Here is a 10,165-nt window from a genome sequence, read left to right as displayed (position 1 = left end):
GTGCTCACGGGTTCACAGGCGTGGGGTGGGGGTCCAGGCGCACACAGGGCCCCCGCAGCGCTCGGAGAAGTCACGTCTCCGAGACCCTCCCAGGCTGGGCTGGCAGAGGCGGGGCTCAGCATCAGCCTCACCCACCGCGTTCCCGCCTGCTCCAGGGGCAGAGGCCAGGAAGGACTCTGATTGGTCCGGCCAGAGTCACGTGAGCACGTCCAAACCAATCCCTGCGGCTGGAGAGCAGGGGGCTCTGATTGGTCAGAACTAGATCACATGGTCGACAAGATGTCCGCCCTTCCTGGGTCCGGTGGACACGCAGCGGTTAATCCAATACCGAAAGATGGGAAGGGTGCTGGACACCCTCCCCCCCGCAGAGTTAGGCTCTTTTTCAGACTCTAGGCTGTCTCTTAAGTTACCTTTAACCTTGGGAGGCCCATAGATAAGCGTCTGATCCTCCACCCGGTCGTTCCCGGAGCGAGGGCCGGGCGTCAGCACACACCTGTGCAGCCGCGCATCGTGTTTCGTTCTAAAACCTTCTGTCTGGGGCGCCTGGGGGGCTCAGTCGGTTGAGCGTCCGGCTTCGGCTCAGGTCATGATCTCGCGGTTCGTGGGTTCGAGCCCTGCGTCGCGCTCTGTGCTGACTGCCAGCTCGGAGCCTGGGGCCTGTTTCAGTCTGTGACTCCCTCTCTCTCTGACCCTCTCCTGCTCCCGCTGTCTTTCTCTCAGAAATAAGCATTAAAAAAAAAATTAAAACCTTCTGTCTGCTGTGCCTCTTGCTGGGCCTTTAATTATAGCCAGCTTCCCGGGTTCATTTTCTCACCTGGAGCCCGTTGGTTCCGGCAGTGCGTTCCCACCTCGATTTCAAGAACTCAGAGATTTAGCAACATCCCCAAGCTGAGAGCTTTCAGCACAAGAACGTCTTTGCAGTTTGTGGTTTTCCACCTGCCGTCCGTCCTTGGCCGCTTGAACTCCCAGACCTTCAACCTTCCGCAGGGCAAGCTGCGCCGATATTCCTGCGCTCTCTGGCAACGTTCTTTTTTTTTTTTTTTTAATATTTTTATTTATTTCTAGGAGAGATAGAGAGAGACAGCGTGAGCAGGGGAGGGTCAGACAGAGAGGGAGACACAGACTCCGAAACAGGCTCCAGGCTCTGAGCCGACAGTCAGAACAGAGCCCGACGCGGGGCTCGAACCCACGAACCGCGAGATCATGACCCAAGCGAAAGTCGGACGCTTAACCGACTAAGCCACCCAGGCGCCCCTCTCTGGCAACGTTCTTAAAAGTGTCAACATGTTTCCCTGATGGCCTTCTAGCGTTTGCCTGCACGCCTTCACCCTGGACCGTCCGCATGCTGCGGGCACCTTGTGATCAGCTCACTTCCCTCACAGCTTCCGGTGTTCTCTGGGCTGCCATGTAGGTATTTTGATCTGCTCGATAATTCTAAGAAATGGCCTCAAATTGCAGGCTTGAAATTGGCTCTATAAAGCAGTGAAGTGAAGATCCTCAGAAGCGGGCCCTCGCCCTTGGCCAATTGGCAGTACCACTCAAGGACTTCTTCCCTGCACCTGATGGGTCTATAACGAATACTGGTAAGTTTAATCCCAATACACACCCGACCCATTTCTACCTCTTTCTAGAAGCCATCCAGCTGCCCCATTTCATGGAAACTGTGTTCCTCTGTGTTCTTCCAAAAATCATCGATGCTTGTTCAAATGCTGGTTAAAGATTTGTTATGTTTCGGATGCATGTGGGCATGTGTGTGCATGTGTGTGTGTTCATACGTGCATTCATGCATTCACAGAATTTCACTGGTGAAGCTTGAAGCTTGAGTTGGGTGTCACACAGCTCCCGACTCCTCCCAGGGTCTACCTTGAGTGATGATTTACATCATAGCAGTTGTTCAGTAAATGAAGAACTATTTCAACGTCTACAATGTGTGTTCCGTGTTCTCCCTAGCTCTTCACTCCTGCCCCAACACGTCATTGCTCATCGGCCCCCACCCATCAGGCTGCTCCTTACACCCCTCCCCCACCCCCAGAGCCACACAGTCGCCAGGAGGGGGCGGGGGGTGAGTGGAATGCTCCCATATTTCTTTCTGGAGCTCAAAGTGGCGTCTACTTTAAGGTTCAGCATCTGAACAGAAAATCCAACGCTGATTTATCAGTGCATCTCCTGGAAGTGTTCAGTTTACTGGCACCTTCCCACCTGGGTGCTCTGCTCCCCCAAAGGTGAGAAAGATCACCAGGTAGCTGGGAAGGCACACCAGGGTCTCCCTAGGAATTCACAGCGAAACAGGAGAAATGCCAGAGGAAATTCTTCATCTGTACAATAAGGTGCTCAGCGTAACTACCCACGTGTCCCTTGGGGCTGAAAAGCCTGACTTAGAAGCACAGTAGATGTGTGTGCGGGATTGGGGAGGAACAATTCCTAAAAGTGCTCTCCCTCATGATGCCATTCACCCCAAGCCCAATTCAACTTCTTAGAAACGTGGATTTCTTCCAGCAAAATACCCTCGGTTTCCTTTTAGAAAACAGGCCATTTTTAAGTGGTTAAAATGTTCTTGGAAACGTTTTCACATGATTGCACTGGAGCTTCGTGTTAGCATTAAAGCTAAAAATACACCCACTTTTTCCCCCCCGCTACTTGCAATTTTGACATCCCTTATATTCAAAGAGCTGACATTTGATGGCTAGATCTTCTATTTGGATTAAACACTTTGGAAGCGTTCACTTTTTTTTTTAGCATGAGACAATCATTTGAGGGGAAAAACTCTTGATGTATTAAAACGTTCAAATGCAGCTAAGAGATGAATCACCGTACACAATGGTTCTCCTTATTTAAGAAGCGAGCACCTGGCGGACAGAGCCAAGCACCGCCACGCACGGGCCATGTAGCAGGACCGCGTGCCTCCTTTCCTTCAGCTTTGAAAAACATCCAGTTGTAAAGAATATGAATTTTCAAATTTGCCAAACACTGCCAACGTGCCCTCCAAAGTAGTTGTACCACTTTATGCCCCCACTGAAGGTACGAGAAGTCTTACCTCTCCACACGCTTGGGGACGCTCGTTATTGACAGACTTCAGGTATCTGCCAGGCCGAGGAGCGAGAGATGGAATGTCACGGTGTATCGGAACCTGCTCTGGATCATCGGGCGAAAGAATTAAGCGGCACTTGGAGATCTTAGAAGGCAGGAAGTTTATTTCACACCAGCGGGCTCCAAGGAGATCACTATCCAATGGTCTGAGCCCCGAGCGTGAGTGGACGGAACAATTTATAGTCTGTTATTTCCACATTAGTGGCAGTTTGGCACCCACAAGAAGCAGGGCAGGAAGAACCCAGAAGAAGAGCCTTAGGTCCGGGACTGGAATTTCCCTCTCAGTCCTGGTGGTCATCTTGTAACAGATTTCTCCCCATCAACGGCTTTCATTCCAGCTCCACACTTACCGATAAATTTGAGCACCTTATCAGATGCTTGAGTTTCTTCCATGAATTTCCTGTTCACCTACTCTGCACATTTTATTTTAAAAAACGTTTTTTAACATTTATTTATTTTTGAGAGAGAGAGACAGACAGAATGTGAGTGGAAGAGGGGCAGAGAGAGAGGGAGACACAGAATCCGAAGCAGCTCCAGGCTCTGAGCTGTCAGCACAGAGCCCGATGCGGGGCTCGAACTCATGAAATGCGAGATCATGACCTGAGCCGAAGTAGGACGCCCAAAGGACTGTGTCCCCCAGACGCCCTCTTACTCTGCACATTTTAAATGATAGGGTTTTTTTCCTGTTAATTTGTAGGATTTATTCATCTAGTCTAGATAGGGAGTCTTTGGGAGCTGAGTTGCACATATACGTCTTCCCCGGATAATTTCCTTATCAAATGTATATGAGCATCTTACAAGAAATTGTACAGCCCCTCCTCTTTTCTCTCTTTGAGACAATTTGTATAAGATGAAAGTGATCTATTTCATGGAGATTTGATAAAATTCACCTGAAAATCAGCCTGGGACGCCTAGGGAAGCGGGAGATTTTGGCTACGGATTCCACTGATGTAAGGGTTCAGGGTTTCTTTCGGCTTTTCTCTTTTTCTCGATTCAGTTTTGGTGATTTTTACTTTTCTGAAGATCATCCATTTCATGGCTGTTTTCAGATTCATTGGATAAAGTTATTCATAGCATCTCCTAAATGTATCCCTTTATTTTTCGCTGTAATTAGATCCCACTTTTCATTCTTATTAGTCATAATTTGTTCCCTCCCTCTCTCCCTCTCCCTTCCCACCTCCCCTCCCTCTCTTCTATATATTTCAGGCTAGGGGGTTTGTCTGTTTTCTGAGTTTTTACAGAAAACTCACTTTTAGGTTTGTTGATGTTTGTTGCTGCTCCCTGGGTTGATATTTAGCTGTTACCGAATCACGTGTTCTCACTCGCCCTCCATTCGGGGAGCCGGGGCCTCCTAATTTCTACTATAATTTCCCGACTCAAGAGTCACTCAGCAGAGTGTTTACATTTTCTAAGCATACGTTTGAAGCGTTTGTGTTGTTTTCTAAGCGACTGTAATTTAATTGCATTGAGGTCTGAGAATGTGCTCTGGATAATGGCAGTTTTGGAAATGTGTTGAAACTTAAAAAAAAATAAAAAAAGCCCTTCCTATTGTTAATTAACATACTGCCACGTGCACTTGAAAGAATGCATTATCTACTTTTTGGACTCTGGATGCTGGCCACTGTTGTGAGCAGCCGGGGCCTGACCCAGCTGGGACCTATTGGGAAGAGTGTAGAATGTTCTAGACATCTCTGTCCAAGGAATGAAGGCTTGGGGTTCCTGCCTCCCACTGGTGAAGTTACCCCATGACGCATGACCTCCAGGGCTAAGCAGCGAGTAGGGTCCAGCCGACAACCTCCTTCCAAGGCATCAGGGAAGCAGGGCAGGGTGTGGGAGCCGGGGCGCGGGGCCGGGAGAGCGGGAGGGGAGCGGAACCTGCGGGCGCCTGTTTGCCGCGGCCACAGCTGGCACCACGCAGGAGCCCTTGGGTCTGCTCTGCGTAGGAGACATCTGCTGCAATTTGTTTTCTAATTTATTAATGTCTGTTTGGCATTTATTACATCCTTCCATTTTCTTTGGGCTCATTTGCTCATTCTTTTTCAGACTTTTTACATTGGGAAGTCGAGTTCATTATGATTTTAGCCTCTCCTCTTTTCGAATGGAAGCTTTTAGGGTTTCAAACATCTCTTTGAGGAACATTGGATTTGCACCCCTGAAGACCTGAGGTATAGGTTTTACATGGCTATTTAAAACATTTTCTACCGGCGCATGGGCAGCTCAGTCAGTTAAGCATCTGACTTCAGCTCAGGTCATGATCTCATGGCTCGTGGGTTTGAGCCCCGCATGGGGCTCTGTGCTGACAGGTCAGTCTGGAGCTGCTTCAGGTTCTGTGTCTCCCTCTCTCTCTGCCCCTCCCCTGCTCACGCTCTGTTTCTCTCTCTCCGAAAAAATAAAATAAACATTAAAAAAAGAACAAAATAAAATGTTTTTTAATTTCAACATGGATTCTTCTTTGGGCCCAGGAGTTAGAGGTATAGGTATGAATTCCCACTCCTATGCCTCCTTCCCCCAAATTACCTTTGTGGCTCACCTAAGGATGGACGAAATACGTGGTGTTAATGAAACCAAACCTGAAGGTCTTTGAGACCTGCCTTGCGCCCCAGATGCAGCTACACTTTTGCAGATGTCCTGCGCGTGCCTGAGAAACCCCTGTGTTCTCTCCTTGTGTGGATGCTGTGAAAGCCCATCCGCGGCCCTCGGGGCCCGTTGTTTTGGGATATTTTGCCCAGCTTCCACCACCAACATCTGCATCTCAGTGTCTGAACGTGTCTCTTAAACCCCAGAAGACAGGGCAGGGCAGAGTGAGGATGGGGGGCGCCTGGCGGGCTCAGTCGGTTGGGCGTCAGACTTCGGCCCAGGTCATGATCTCACTGTTTGCGAGTTCAAGCCCCGCATCGGCTCTCAGCCTATCAGCAGGGAGCCCGCTTGGGATCCCCCGTCCCCACCTCTCTCTGCCCTTCTCCTTCCCCTTGCCGGCTCCTCTCTTCTCTTCTGCAGCCCGACAGGGTTGTGTCGCCCTGGGGGCGGAGCCTTCGCGCGGGCCCTTGCGCTCTTGATTTACTGCTCACACTTCTGTTCTAAAGGTTATTTTGTCTGATACTGTTATGTATTCTTTTGCTGATATTTTCCTGTTACTTCTCCTTCTCCCTTCCTTTACTTTTTAATATAAAAACTTCTGAGCATAGCAGCAGAGAGGAGGCGGTAACAAACCACTTAGTACCCTCGGCCCCGCTTTAAAAACCCGTTTTTATCTTAGAGGGAGGAGTCGGGTTTGAGCAGCGTGAGGGTCACCCGCATGGAGGGGACAGGAGGGGCGCGGGGGTTGGGGTGGAGGAGCCAGAGTGAGGTGTGGGAGTGTTGCTGTGGGGACAGCGACCTGGGTGCTGGTGCCCGAGCTGGGGGGGCGAGGGGTGCGTCCCCGTGGGGGCTGCGTGGTGCACCTCGTATCCTGTCTGTGCTACTCTCCATTCCTTATGTCGTCAGGGTTAATTTAAGGCTTGCACAGAGCTCCTCCCCACATTCTCAGTGTGCCGAGGCCATTAAGAAAGATGTCTTGGTAGTTTTGTAGAAATAAGAACACTCGGGGGGGCGGGGGGCGGGGTGGAGAGGTCTGGGCACAGGCCTGGAACTCAGAACAAGCAGGACCCAGACTGGCCGCCTCTCTCCTGTGTGCCCTGGACAAACTGCGGAGTCCTCTGTGCCTCAGTTGCCTTACCTGCAAAGTGGGGATAATCTAGGACGACCAACTCATCCTGCTTTTAGCAACGAAAGTCCCACGTCCCAGGGACGCCCCTTACTGCCGTCCCCCATCCTGGGAAAACCAGGGCACGTGGTCCCCGGAATTAAACCTCCCCTTCTAGGGAGTCCTAAGGGCACAAAGTGTGTACGCAGCCGAGCCGGGTGCCAGGCGTGTGGTAGGCATTTGATAAAAGGTAGTTACTATTTTCATAACGGTGGAAACAGGTACAGACATCTACTTGGGAGAAAGTGTGAAATATTAAAATTTGGTGTACAAAACAGATTAGGGATTGTAAACAAGCCAGCTTAAGTGGCTGATCACAGGTCCATATTTATACTTTACTTAACTCTGCAGGCCAGTGACGGCCGAAGGGATGGCTGCATGCCAGGGCACCCCCCATCCAAGCAACGCCAGCAGCTGCCCATTGGGGAAGCAACAGGGACAAATGTCCTGATGACTCTAGGAGAGTCACCCGCCCAGCCACCTGCAGTCTGAGGCAGCAGATTGCAGAGGGTACAGGGGCCTGATCAGAGTCCCCTTGACCTCTCTGGTTGGAGAAGGGCCGTGGGAGCGTTAGCAATGACAAGGCTAAAAAGAGCCACCAGGGTATTTTCCATGATGAAATGTCACAGCTGAGGCCGTGATGGCCAGGAAGCCGTGGAGGAGCAGGGCAGCCAGTCATTATAGAAATGTCTCTAGAACATGGAACAAATCTGCAGCCAGGGGCTTTCACCTCAACCAAAAAGGGAAGTTAAATACAGACCAACAAGAGGGGCCTTGATTAGGAATTTATCCATTTAAAATCTATCATCATCTATCCATCTATCCATCCATCCATCCATCTATCCATCCATCCACCATCCATCTATCCATCCATCCATCCATCCACCCATCATCCATTCATCCATCCATCAATCCATCCATCCATCTATCCATCTATCCATCCATCCATCTATCATCCATCTATCTATCCATCTATCATCCATCTATCTATCCATCCATCCATCCACTCATCTATCCATCCATCCACCATCCATCTATCCACCATTCATCCATCTATCCATCCATCCACCCATCATCCATTCATCCATTCATCAATCCATCCATCCATCTATCTATCCATCTATCCACCATCCATCCAACCATCCATCCATCCACCCATCGTCCATCCATCCATCCGTCAATCCATCCATCCATCTATCTATCCATCTACCCACCATCCATCCATCCAACCAACCATCCATCCATCCATTCATCTTTCTTCCAGTCACTCAAAAGAACATCCTACATGTGGTTGCTTCATGTGAGTCGATCTCACTAGTTAATCACAAGACATCTTTTTTATTTAAAAAGCATGAAAGGTTTGCAGTGGATTTTGGGGGAGACCTGACCTCTTCAAACGTGGGGGAACTAGCCAGCTCTTCCCACCTGAAGCTGCAGACCCAGCACCGCCTCTGCTAGAGAACTGAGGTGCAGGTCACATGAATGCCTTTACGTCCATAGTCCCCTGTCTTGGTTCTGAGCTGGGCTGTGTGAAGCGAACTCCTTCAGTGCGGTGTTAACAGTATTGAGGTTTCTGTTATGAGAAGACACTGCCCTCACACAGGATCCTGGTTGTACCTCAGGGGCTGTCAGGGAGAGTACCCACTGAAACACACAGTTTGAGGGGGTCATTGCAGAGGAAAAACATTTTACATGACAATAGTAGACTTTAGCATTTTAGAGAGAAAGCCTCTCCAAATTATGTTGTAGATCAAGCAGCAAAATACTATTTTACTGCCCCAAATACATTCATGTATAATTACGATGGCACATAAAGTGTGGTAAGATAAAGGTACAGGTGCAAGACACAGAGATTACAAGTATATTACGTGGGTATGCCTTTCCTGACACTATAGTAAGAAACATGAGCCTTTCAGCAGTAGTGATTTCAGCTCTCCAGGCAACATTCAGTTTTAGGTTTGGTGAAGCCTTCCCACCCCGAATGTGATCATATTCTTTCCCCTACACTGTGTAGACATCATCTGGCACAACATTTTCAGATTCATGTGCCCAGATGTAGAATCCTTGATAAGTGACGCTTCTATGATCGACTGCTGAAAATTATCCAGGTGTCTTCTCGTGCATACAAGCACATCTTTCCTTGGGGAATTCTAAAAATGTGGCAGGTACTGACTTTCCCAGTGAGGGCATAGCCAGGATTGGCAAGCACCCAGGGACTGTCCCTGCCCATTCCCTCGGCAGACATCACTAATCGACCTGGGCACTGGGTCCTGCTGAGCCCAGACTTGGCTTGACCGGCATTGAGGCAATGACAGCCATGCTGACGGATCCAACTCGGCCTGGGAGACAAACCCTCCCAGTCCTCCTCAGGGTTAGATCCTTTGTCCAGCACAGCGCTCTAGGCTCCACTTCCAGAAACTACTGATACCTTTATGTATACAATGCTGCCTCTGCCCTGGACTCCGCTCTTCCCCTCAATTCCCTGCTTTGCCTCCATGGCCCTGGCACGGCCACCTCTGGGCCACGGTGGTTCACACACCAGCCCCCATCTGGACGCAGGTGGGAGCCCCATCGCCTGTGTCACTGACGGTTGGTCTTGCGCAGGAGGGGAGACCCAGCCCGTCCCCCACGTCCTGGAGGTCAAAGGCTGAACTGGGGATATTTTCCGACAAACACAGGGTGGGAGAGCTCTCTATACCGAGTTCCACAGTGCGGTCCGGTGAAGAATGGCAGTAACGCAGTTTATCTGCAAGTGGAACAAGTATGGGCTTTCATGCCCGGCCTGGGAACCTAACCCCTGTGTCTATGGGAAAGTGCATTCTAAATTCTAAACAATAAGCCAGGGAAAGCGCTGGCACGCCCAGCGCAGGGACTGCCAGTGCTCCGGATCCAGCGTGTCCCCCGGTGGAAAGGGGCCAGGCGAGGTGGAGGGGTGAGGCTGCCAGCCCAGCGGGTGCCGGGCGTGAGGGGCAAAGTGCAAAAAGTCCTTTCTGCACAAAGCTCCACCAGAATTTTGTAAAGACATTCTAGAGTCATAATCCTTTTTTTTTAAATTTTTAATTATTTTTTAAAATTTATTTTTGAGAGAGAGGGAAAGAGAGACAGAGCATGAGCAGGGGAGGGGCAGAGAGAGAGGGAGACACAGAATCTGAAACAGGCTCCAGGCTCTGAGCTGTCAGCACAGAGCCCGACGTGGGGCTCGAACCCACGGACCATGAGATAGTGACCTGAGCCGAAGTTGGACGCCCAACCGAAAGGTCAAAATCTTTAAGTTGAGATCTCTAGGATTCAGAGAGCAAAGCCTTTGGAAGCAAATGTCCTGATTAGGGGTGCATG

Source organism: Crocuta crocuta, unplaced genomic scaffold, assembly GCF_008692635.1.
Source record: "Crocuta crocuta isolate KB4526 unplaced genomic scaffold, BGI_CrCroc_1.0 scaffold675, whole genome shotgun sequence".
NCBI classification, from domain to species: domain Eukaryota; kingdom Metazoa; phylum Chordata; class Mammalia; order Carnivora; family Hyaenidae; genus Crocuta; species Crocuta crocuta.
The sequence above is the reverse complement of the archived record's forward strand: the minus strand, read 5'-3'. Positions refer to the sequence as shown.